Raw genomic sequence first — 12500 nt, 5'->3', positions numbered from 1 at the left:
AACCTTGCGAAAACAAAACTAAGGGAAAGATAAACAATTCAAGAATACCATGTGTCACTCAACTGACAATTTTTGTCGTTCAGCAGTTTTATTTGTCAAGAAAATGATATATTCATCTTTCTATAATTACTAACACTGCTACCTCGAACACGAAAGCAGTTTCTTTTATGAAGAAAGATTAACACCATTTGTATAAACGCTTAGTAAGTCTTAATTATTCAGTACAAAATATTTGCATGGGATATAAATTTCCTTTGCCTCGTGCTCAGCAACGTGGTCAGCAGTCACGTGCGCCAGCGCATGTCAAGTTCGCTTTCAGTCTTTGCAGGTTATTAGTGCAGTAAAAGTTCATTGGTAATAAGCACCATCAAAGTTATATTTTTCAAAAAAAGTCGCCATTTGTTTCCTTGATTAGCTTCTTGTTGAAAGCGCTCTTCGAGCTCGTCACCTATAACACGCAGCTCTCTTGCAACCTGTTGACATTTGGAACTTGTGACATTGATAAATTTGTCTTGTAATTCCCTTGTGTTTGTTTCTCCAAAAGCGTCCGCAATGAACATGTTGAAAGGTTGTTCCTTTGAGTGTCTGTAGGGTAAAGTTGAAATTTAATTAGTATAGACTGTTCTCTTTGGCGCGATAAAGATAAACTCATCCGAGTGCCAGATTCAAAATCTTCTTAAAGTTTATATTGGACAAGACTTGCTCTTTTAAAGTTGGCCTGTTACCAGCTTATACTTATCTCTTGATTTTCACGAGTTCCTGACGACTTGTCACATCATATTGTACAGCTCACTTCACAATTTGCTTTTTACAGAAGGATAAAAGTTCGGAGTTGAAAATTTCTCTTTTGAAAGCTATGCGTCTTCGTTTTTTTTTTTTTGTCGATTAGTAGTTTTTGATAACCATATCTACCACGTGCCAGGCATTTATTTTTTGAAAGGTTTTTAATAGTAATCACATATGCACAATCAGTTATTTATGAGAATAAATTTCACTTTTCAAAGTTCCACCAAAATCAAGACCCAATAGACACTGATTTTCAACCAACAACAAAATACACAAAACATTATAAATTTTCTTTTTGCATTACATAGTATTCAATCAAAAATATCCAATATTTTTTCTTATCATAATTCACTCAACTTTTTAAGTCTAAAGTTAACTCAATGACATGTTCTCCAAAAAAATAATCATCTTTGGGCTTGTTGTATTTTAAAATTTGATCGTTCGTGTTACAAAGTTTTCCTTGAAGTTGTTAAATCCATAAAGAACAACTGCAACGGAAAATGCTTCGCTAGTATTTTGAATAGCAAAATTAAATTTAGACGCAGTTTTGCCGAAAGGTGTTTAAGGAAAGGTATCATCGAGGAAAGTTTCCACCACTTAAAAATAAAAGAAATGCAAAAAATATCATTTCGTAAGTTACCTTTTTAGGATTTCTTGTGAACTTGTTAGCAGTCTCTCAATTGTTTGTGTCTTTCTAAGTTGATTTCTGTTATTTATAATTCCAAAAAGCTACTATGCATGGCCACGCGGTAATTAATTCACGTATGAAGGTCAAAACATCATTTCAAGATCAACATGTTTTACGTAGTCTCCACGATAACTAGCCTTCCTCGTTACTTGAAATTACGTCAGACTGAGTCTCGAGATACCGAGGGACATCCGTGGAACATCCGAGGGCGATTTCCGTGTCGTGCATTTTCGTTTCTTTTAATTTTTCCACGACGGTTCAAGAATTCACCCAACATAACCAGTCCCTTTAGTTTTAAACTCGACCGTCCAATATGTGCCAAGTGAAAAAAGAGCAAAACTGTACTTTTTCATCAAATCCTTTTCATTGATTGGTTAATTAACTAAGTTTTTGTAAAAGTGATGGCCTTATCTCGGCTAACCGAATACGGATCCAGGCAAGCCCAATCATCACCACTGAAAATTGGGAAGAAACGTGGTGTATTTTGTCATTTAGTGGTTATCTTTTGCACAAAATTATCTAAACACGGTATAACCTTCAGGGTTAGGATTAGGGTTAGCGTTAGGTTTAGGTTAGGGTAACTGTATAGTTACTGATCGTTTTATACCTTGTTTAAAAAAAATTGAAACAATAGAAAAAGAGACACCAAGTACCTACCGAAAATTGTCACTAACAATTACAAATGCGCGTTTTTTCGTTATTGATACATGACCAGCCAATGTTCGCTCACTTGTTGACGCTGGTCAAAAGTTCCAAAGAGCGAAAATGTTGCAAAAAAGAGACTTCCTTCTGACAAATTAACTAAAGCCCATCAAGTCACGTTGAAGAGGAAAGATTGCGAAAGACAGCACTTGTCCATTCATCCAGTAGAAGTTGACACTACAGGCAGCCCCGCTGCGAGGAGTTATTCAATTCAGACTGTGAGCTTTCTTGAAAAAGGTTTCTTTGTATCCTGCTTCCTAAAAGCTGCCTATACGTTATTAAGGCTAAAGGAAATCAAAATTAAAGTCATCGGTTTGCTTTAAATCAGTTAAAGACGTTTGAATGTCATGTTTCACGGCTACTACTTAAATCAGTGCTATAATTTCAGCTCATATCATTGTACCTCACAATTATCTCTCTCTTACAGAAACGGAAATTGTCTCCAATAATTATCAATTTTCACATACATATTAAAAAGGAACACTAACAGTAAATTTAACGATTTTACGCTTTTACCGCAAAAAGAAAAGCTTAAGAAAGAATTTAAACTTAAAAGGAGTTAAAATTTTGTATGTACTAAGATGTTGAATCCTACGCAGGACAAACTGGAGGAAACGCAATAGTTTCTCCTCTTGTTACACATATTTGCTTCCTTTCACGTCTGATTACCCAAATTTTGTTTGCGGGCGTTTGTTGCGAGACGTGCATAAAGTGCATGCGCGAATAGTTATAAACTTTCTTTAACTTTCAACTGTACTTAGCGCTGGGGCACTAATTTACAATTAGACCCTTCGTCCGCATGGGCTACGGGTCTCTCCATTGCGCCACCCTTGCTCCCTTCTTCCGCTTAAATTGAAAATTTATTTAGTAATACAGACTTGATATCGGTGTAATCGTTCGTTACTTTACTTTCCTTTCCTCGAATATGCTTCCTTGGGATTTTGTGTTTCTGTCAGCAAAATCCCCGGTGGGGAAATAACACCCTCTTTACGCGACTTCCCTCTCATCCACCAGACCCTTTTGAAGAAGTGGATAGTTATCTTCACTTTCAGACCAGCCACAAATTGACTCTTTACCCACAGCGCGTGTGCTAGTATACCTTTTCTCCCGACCATGAAAGACAAAAAAGACGGGCCTGCACATGCAGAGGAATTCGGGTGATAAGCGCATTTTATGTTTATTACCATCAGAGGACAGACCACAACACCGGGAACTACAGGCCCTACTCTTTGGGAACAGTGCGTGGGTTTTTTTTTATGTCCCAGAGGTTTATGAACATTGAAGGGTTGTGAGACGGTTTAACGTCCTTATCCGCTAAGACTAGAGAGTTTAACCATTTGCAGATGTCATAATGATTAGAAAGGCAGACCCTCAGTGTTGGTCCGGCCCAACTGAGCCACTGATGCACATGTTTATAACTTTGGATCTCACGCTTCTTTTAAAAATCCTCATACCAAAGGGAACATTTGCGCGAAAAGTTCCCCCCCCCCCCCCCCAGAAGTCTTAGTTAGCCAGTCATCCCCCTTCCCGGCTCAGACTCCTAGGCATCAGTGAGGTCTGAAAAAGTCAAAACCAGTAACTTAAATAAATGCGAAGACATTTCTGCGCAGAGCGGAGCGATTCGCATGTCCTCAAGCGTTCACAATGTTGGACCGAAGACGCTGCAAGATTATCTGGATGTATAGCCTGAAACACGAGAATATAGACAGTCAATTTAGAGTCGAAATCCCGCAAAGGTTGGAAGCCCCTGGATGGCAAGAATGTATCCACCGGGAAAAGAGCAGCTTTCAAGCCAATGGGACATGGAGTCTCGTGGAAGGCAAAGTCCCGGCTGGCTTTACGTTTGCGCATTCGCGGCTTGGGGACACCCTTCAGCATTCTCTTTCCCATCTACGCCGAGGAGAGCTTTAGTTTATCTGTGTCAAGTGTACTTATGAGCGAGATAGGAATGAACGATGAAATGATATATGAAATGAATCATGTATTGAACTGCGGATATGAAATTAAGCGAAGCTATGATCCTCGCAGTTATGAACGCAATTTGAGCAATTGCGTAGAGAAGCTCTAACCAACTGAGCTATGAAGCCACTGACGTTGGGAGCTGGTCATTTTTGGGTTCTAATGTTCCCGTGATGAACCAATCAAGGATGTTTTAATGTTCCCGTGTACTTAGGAGCTAAATAGAGATGATTGGTGCTCAGAGAAGACCAAACATAAACATTATATATACAACATCGGACCGTATAGGAATTTCGAGGGTGGTACCTGGAGGAAAACATCTTGACACCGACAGTACAACTTTGATGAGGGTTCTTATCTTTAAATGAAGTGGAGTCAAGGAGAATCAATGAGTGGTTTTTGTAATATTATTTTAAGTTGGAATGTTGAAAGGGAACTTTGTACTCGGAGCCATGAACGACTCCATCACGGAAACGCAAGCCGGGACTTAAAAACACATACTAGTTTAATAGATCTTATTTTAGAGCACATCATGTGATAATGCTCAAGAGAGTATTTTCTCTGCAATCTCGCACGCGCTCTTTTAATTAATGAACGAGACAAAGGATCAATTATCCTGAGTAACGTCATACATATCTGTATTGCGAAAGCCAAGGTGCAAGCGAATAAGGCTACGACAGAAAGTTACATTTTCACTGTCAAGAAACTCAAGCATTAGGGTAGCAGGTAGCCAGAGGTTCTAACTTGAAGAACACCGAATACAAGAATGTGAGTCCGCCATGTTGATTTTCCCGACAATATTCCAAATACCACTAGAACCGCTCTTATTGTTTGTGGGTTACCCTTCCGGATCATATGATTCACACTGAAAGAATTCCAAGCCGCTTACTTCTTCACCTTCCTCCATTACTTAAATTACTAATTGTTGTAGTAAGTTCTAAAACCTAGCCTGAGAGCAAGATTGCTCGGAAACCGGGGAATAATGGAGAACTTGAAAGCGACATGGAAAGTCCTTTGCTGACCATAGCGCTATGTGCGTTAGCGCGTTTGAACAACTGTCTGAAAAAGTTATCGCTCAGTTTCCGTCAAATTTGCCTCCACTCTCAGCTTTTTTGTCGCTACTTCTACCTTTAAAGTCTAGCCCTCCCGATATATTACTTGTGAAAGAAGAGGAAAAGTATACGTGATCATCAAATCGTTGTCATTAATTTGTAACTCCACTAAGTTTTTGTGAGATATATTTACTTTGATTTATTGGCATATTAAGGTCTTTTTAGTAGTGAACTGTCTCCTAGAGTGACAATGGCCATAGCTTGGCGAGCCAAAAACGGATACATGCACGCCCTATCATCGCTTAAGTGCGACGCTATAAATATAGCAAATTCATTACGAATGCAGCACGTCTAGGCTAATTATAGCCCACCAGGTGTCGTTGGTCACAGGTTGGAGGGAAGAAAAGATTGCGACTAAAACAATCACTTGTCCAAACTTGTCCCATCATCTAATGACTTGTGGTAGTTGACACGACGGCTACCCTCGATGCGAAGAGTTATTCAATTCAGAGCCCTTTCACCATTTCAGACCAATTCTTAAATCAGCGAATTAGGTTTGTTCCCCGTCCAGTTTGTAAGTAGCTTAACATTGTCAAGTGAGGTGGATGTAATCCCTGATTGATCTAATTGCGAAAATAGTTTTCAATTCTCAATGAAAGAATTGTCAAGAGCATTAATTTTAATCACATGTCAAAACACACAGGCATTGTCAGTCCTGAAGCAGAACTTTCTGCTCGGTTAAAGTTCTGTCACTCCGACGGGATCTGACGCCGCAACATTTACTCCAGCGTTTTTTTTTCAAAGCCAGTCGAATTCTCACGGTGAAATTTCCTTCACTTGTAAAGAAAGACCAACGAGCATCACGAAGGGCTTACAGCTAAACTCTCTTTGAAGAAGATGCTTAAGTGGCCTTTTTCGACCAATCAAGTTTAAATCATACTTGTCTTTTCGCACCTGACGCTAGCTGCACTGATTTGTGCTTGATGCAGAACCTTACGAAAACAAAATTAAGGGAAAGATGTAAAAGCAGTTTTAGACAATTGAAGAATACCATGACAACTGACAATTTTTCTCGTTCAGCAGTTTTATTTATCGAGAAAATGATATATTCATCTTTCTAACACTATTAACTCGAACACAAAAACAGTTTTTCATGAAGAAAGATTAATACCATTTGTATTAACTGTCTTGATAACCATCTTTGCTAACGGTTTTATAGAACAAAAAAACTCAGATGGACACATAGGAGGAACAAGTGAACGAAAAAGGTGCTTTTCTGCTTGTTTTTACCCTCTTTCTTATTTTTGTCTTGTTTTATCAAAAAATGATTTATCATATGGAAGTATTTAAAGAATATGTATATCTTTCTTCACCGATAAACGCTTAAATAAGTCAACTTTTAACAAACGTCTTCGCAGGTTATTACGATAGTAAAAGTTCCTTGGTATAAGTGCCATCAAAGTCATATTTTGCAAAAACATTTGTTTCCTTGTTTAGCTTCTAGATCTTGTTGAAAACGCTGTTCGAGCTCGTCCCCTATAACACGCAGCGCTCTTGCAACCTGTTGACATTTGGAACTTGTGACCTTGGTAAATTTGTCTTGTAATTCTCTTGCGTTTGTTTCTTCAAAAGCATCCGCAGACATGTTGAAAAATTGTTCCTGTGAGTGTCTGTGGGGTAAAGTTGAAATTTAATTAGGATAGACTGTTCTTTTTGACGCGATAAACGTACACTTATCCGGTGCCAGATTAAAAAAATTCTCAAAGTTTATGTTGGGCAAGACTTACTATTTTTAAGTTAGCCTCTTACCAACTTATACTCATCACTGGATTTTCACGAGCTTTTCACGACGTGTCATTTCGTGTTCTATAGCTCACTGCACAATTTGGTTTTTACAGAAGGATAAAAGTTCAGTTCAAAATTTCTTTTGAAAGCTATGCGTCTTGGGTCCGTTATCGATTAGTAGTTTTCCCAACTTAACGCAAGAGAAAGGTGATGGATTGAGTTATTTTAATAACTACATCTACCACTTGCCATGCACTAATTTTTGAAAGGTTTTTAAAAGGAATCACAGTTATTTGTGAGAATAAATTTCACTTTTCAAATTCATCCAAAATCAAGACCCAACAGATACTCTCAACCAACAACAAAATACACAAAACACCAACAATGTATTTTCTTTTTTCATTACATTTGAATAGTGCAATTAAATTTAGACAAGTTTTGTTTGCTGAAAGGTGTTGAAAGTAATCTAAATTTTTGGTCCAGGGAAGGGTATCATCGAGGAAAGTTTACACCGCTTAAAAATAAAAGAAATGAAAAAATGTCATATTCGTAACTTACCTTTTTAGGATTTCTTGTGAAGTTGTTAGCAGTCTTTCAATTGTTTGTTTCTTTCTCAGTTGATGCCTGTTATTTATGATACCAAAAATGCTAAGTACTATGCATGGCCACGAGGTAATTAATTAATTCACGTATAAAGGTCAAAACATTATTCCAAGATCGACATGTTTCATGCTGTCTCCTCAAAAACGTGAAATTACGTCAGACTGAGTTTCGTGGTACCGGCGAGGGACATCCGGTTAACGCCGTGGGAGATTTCCGTCTCGTGCAATCTTAGGCTAATCTTTCTTTTAGTTTATTCTTCTAGCGGCATTTTTATTTTTAAACTCGCTGTCCAATATGTGCCAAGTGAAAAAAGAGCAAAACTGTGCCTTTTCATCAAATGTTTTTCATTAATTGGTTAATCAATCAAGTTCATCACCAGTAAAAATTGTCAGTAACAATAATTATAGCAAGTTAATTATAAATGCGCGTTTTTCGTTATTGATACGTGACCAGCGAATTTAAAGGGGCTAGGTCACGCTATTTTAGGTAATTTTGTTTAATTTTGTTAATTATGAGCTCTAAACGTCAAATTGGCAGAAGAAGAGTCTTTCATTTGAAAAATCACGGCCACATAACAACTGAGAATGATTTTCCAGCTGTGTAAATGACATTTTGATATAGACTGATATAAATTTGAAAAAAGGTTGGCCGACGTTTTTCAAATTTACCCAAATTTAATCCATTTCAATCCTCTCCAGTTTTGTTCATCCATGTGCCTTCTTGGCTACCCTGTGTTTTGTTAGAGTTCTTCTATAGTTTTGAACAGTTATTTTGATATTTTAGTTAATTCTATGACCATTCGATCAGTGCTGAAATTGGCTAAAATTGCGTGACTTAGCCCCTTTAAACAGCTTCTCAAGGTGAAAATTTTTCTAGTAATACAGTCAAACTTGATCGGTGTAATCGTCCGTTACTTTACTTTACTTTACTTTTACTTTACTTTATTACATCCATTTAGGAATCAATGATGATCCTTGCAATCTGATTGGCTCTCAGCAGTGCGATTTATTCCCAAATCGTACTATTTTTTGCTCTAAATCGCACTATTTTCCCAGCCGATGAGAAAGGAACACTACAACAAAACAACCAATCAGATTTCAAGGCTTGTTTAAGGTAACCAACCAAATTTCAGGAAAATAAAAGACAAAGAAAAGCATTGGGTGGCGAATTTTCCAACTTTCCCAACTGGTTCGATATTATATTGGTACTTACTGAAAATCCTGTATTTTAGCGACTAAATAACTATAATGATTGTGTGATTTCTAAATGGATGTAATAAAGTCGTAATCGAACTTCTTGTCGTGCAATTTTGGTCTGAAATCATACTTGTGATTTTTATTAAATCGAACTCGCGCTGCGCGCTCGTTCCATTTTGAAATCACTCGTATGGTTTCAGACCTTATCAATAAAGGGCAAAATTACTGAGCGCTGATTGGCTGAGACAGACGGCATTTTTTCTTAATCGAGGGCATTTTTGGTAATCAATAGACGGCTTGATTACCTGTCAATGATTGGTTAATCCGTTGCATAGCAACGTATAAATTTTGCCCTTTATTGACAAACGCGGCTCGGGTAATTTTGGAAAATTCCCAAAACACTTTTGCAATTAATCCTTAATAGTACTCGGCCCCATGGGATTACCTATACAAATTGCACTCCACTCAGTTCAATTTCCATTATTAAGCTTCCTTACTTTAAATCAGTGCTTCCTCGGGATTTTGTCTCTCTATCAGCAAAATCCCGGTGGGGAAATAAGACCCTTTTAACGTGACTTCTCTCTCATCCACCAGACCCTTTTGAAGAGGTGGGCAGTTATCTTCAGTTTCAGACCAGCCACAAATTGACTTTTTATCCAAAACGTGTTTCCTACCTTTTTTCTGACCATGAAATAGAAAAAAAGACGTTGCCCTAGGTGTCGGGTGATAAGCGCATTTTATTTTTATTACCATCTCACAGTCACAGTCATAGTTTATTTACTCAAGAGAAGCTTAGGAGTAGTAACTCGTTGAAATGCTATTGTGCAACCATGATATACCACCGAGGATACACCACAACACCGGCAGGAACTCCATGCCCTACTCTTTGCCAATAGTGTCTGGGTTCTTTTATACGTCCCAATGGATTAAGAAAAATGAAGGATTGTAAGACAAGGCCTTCGGTTTCTTGCCCTTATCCGAGAAGATTGTAGAGTCAAAATATTTGAAGACCCTGAGTGTTGGTCCGCCCGGAGTCGAACTCGCGACCTCCCGCTTGATAACCCGATGTTCAACCAACTGAGCCTCCGGTAGATATGTTTATAACTTGTGATCTCACGCTTCTTTATAATTTATAAACCTTCAAGTCGATGCTAATTTGTGGCAAGCTCAAACTTAACCAAAATCTACGAATGTCTACAAGTCCCACTTCAAGGTAAATAATTAGAAACTGTCATGCTTGAAATCGATCTTGACAGCTTGACTTCTTGACACCTAGAACAAACACGTTGCTATAACGAGCAATAAAATCTGCAAGAGACTATGTGAAGAAATTTTAGGGAAAACTTAGTTGTTTTTCATATGCAATAGCAGGAAAATCATTCAAAAACAGACTTTTAAACAGTAATATGAAGAATTTTCGAATGCGCTTATTGCATGGAGATACAGAGTTTCACTTCATTAATCTACAAATATAAATCTCAGTGTTCTCTCATTTTTTATTTTATTTATTTATTTACTTATTTATTTTTTTATTGCATTGCACACAACTATTTACATAACCTTCATTACAATACTTAACTACTCCACTGAACATAATAAACAGGACCTTCAATATAACACAACTAATTCACACTCCCTCACATACTCACACTCACGAAAAAGTTTACATAGCAAAATCAAACTTATTTGAGCCCTACATATTCTAAATTATTCAACTACCTCTAGTATTTATAATACCCACTTCTTCCTAAACATATCTAAATTATTATTTTTTGTACAGATATACTTTTCAGTCTCCTACTTTAATTTGACTTTTGATTGAAAACCTCGTATACTTGGAAGTTCTTTATTCCTTCTACACATCCACAGACAATTTTTTTTCCTATAAGTAACAGATAGTTAAGTAAGGGAAGTTTTGGTGTTAGAAGACCAATTAATATATCCTTCAAATAAAAATGTATCTGCTGTTTTGTCAAAGATAATTAATATAATTCGAAATCTTTTCAGAAAGAAATTGAATAAGAGCAATCGTAAAAGAAATGCTACATTGTTTCTGATTCATGTTTGCAGAAAGAACGTAGATCATCTCCAAAACACCCGATTTTTTATAGTTTTGAATTCGAATAGAGTATAGAGTTCAATACTTGTGTTCTCTCATTTACATTATACCGGTTTTTTTTTTACAAGAACAACTGACGAAAGGCCATGCACTTTTTTTTACAAGAATAACAGCGAGAAAAGCAGTACTCTGTCGCGAATATTCTATGACAAATACTTGTTCAGAAATCAAAAAGGTACATTAATTAACAGCACACACCAGGGCTTCTCCTTAGTATCTGGCTAGAAATGTTCTTCTCCCTTTTTCCTCCGGCCTCGCTTCAGCCATTTGATGTGGGCCAGTCTCGTGCTTCTCAAGTTGCCTCGTTCATTCCCAAACGAATTCTGGGTAATTCTGCCATTCCACGACAAGGGAAGACCCCCGGTTGTCATTTCGTCGATTTTTTTTATAAGTGTCGAGCCACCCAGTCCTACCAGCAAAGTACAGCATCGATTGAAGTTTTTAGCTTTCAAAACTTGCCCAAATTGTAGCGGTAGGTCCTGGAATTCGTGCACAGAAAAGCCAGAGAGACAACCTCACTCGTGAACCGCCGTGTTTACAACAAAGCATTTTAGGCGTCCCAGTTTGCACAAAACCATCTCTCACCACTGTCTCCAGAAGACCAGACAGCCACGCACTTTTCCTACATCTACGTTTATGCCTGTACAATCAACTGAAATGTCAATTTCTTGTAAGAATCAGCATCTTCTTTTGGTATGGTACGTATCCGTTCGGAGAGCCCGCAGAACATTTGCGCATACGCTGACGGAATGTTTGAGCAAGAGAGAAAAAAGCAGTACCTCCAGACGTGGCGCTGGAGCGTCGTACCAAACGAGTCATCCCGGGATTTCGGCCCGTGCGATCGCTTTTGGACGCAGTTGGCCCATTGCTGCTTTCTGCTACCGACCTTGCCTCCCGGTACGGCATTGAGGGAGAGATATGTCGGCCCCTAAACCATATGTGACAAATCCCACGCCTACTCACAGCTCCATCAGACCGCCCTTGTCATTACAATTTAACGTAAGATTTCGATAGCTTATATATTCAAGTAACAAGTAATTTTATCTCACATATGGTAAGCACTGTAGTGTACGCACGCGCTCTGCTAAAGGAAACATACACAAATGCATTCAACTTTCTTTCTTCGATCCTACAATTCAGAGTAACTACAAGAGCTACTATCTTGGGAGACATTACATTTACAGCTAAAATACGTAGCATCTATGGATATATAACTAAATTAATGGAACATATTTAAAGAAAAATTAATTAATTCAAAAGAAAAGCGGCTATACAAAAGGTTTGCCTGGATTCTCATTTTAACACCTGTTAACTCAATAGCGCATTCCACAATTCAGCTGATTAAGTAAGGACAAAGACTTAAGACCATAACTGGTTGTTCTAGCTTTATTGGGGGACAGAATGCAACTTCCGCAAAGTTCTTGTAAGGAAAACGGGGAGGAAAACTCGGTTGTTTTTCATATGCAGTAGCAGAAAGATCATTCAAAAACAGACTTTTACACAGTAATATGAGGACATTTTGAATGCGCTTATTGCATAGAGATACAGACTGAGTTTCACTTCAGTAATCTACAAAAATAAATCTCAGTGTTCTCTTATTTACATTATAC

The sequence above is a fragment of the Montipora foliosa genome, chromosome 10 (genome assembly GCF_036669935.1).
Source record: "Montipora foliosa isolate CH-2021 chromosome 10, ASM3666993v2, whole genome shotgun sequence".
Lineage (NCBI taxonomy): Eukaryota > Metazoa > Cnidaria > Anthozoa > Scleractinia > Acroporidae > Montipora > Montipora foliosa.
Note: the sequence above shows the minus strand (reverse complement) of the source record.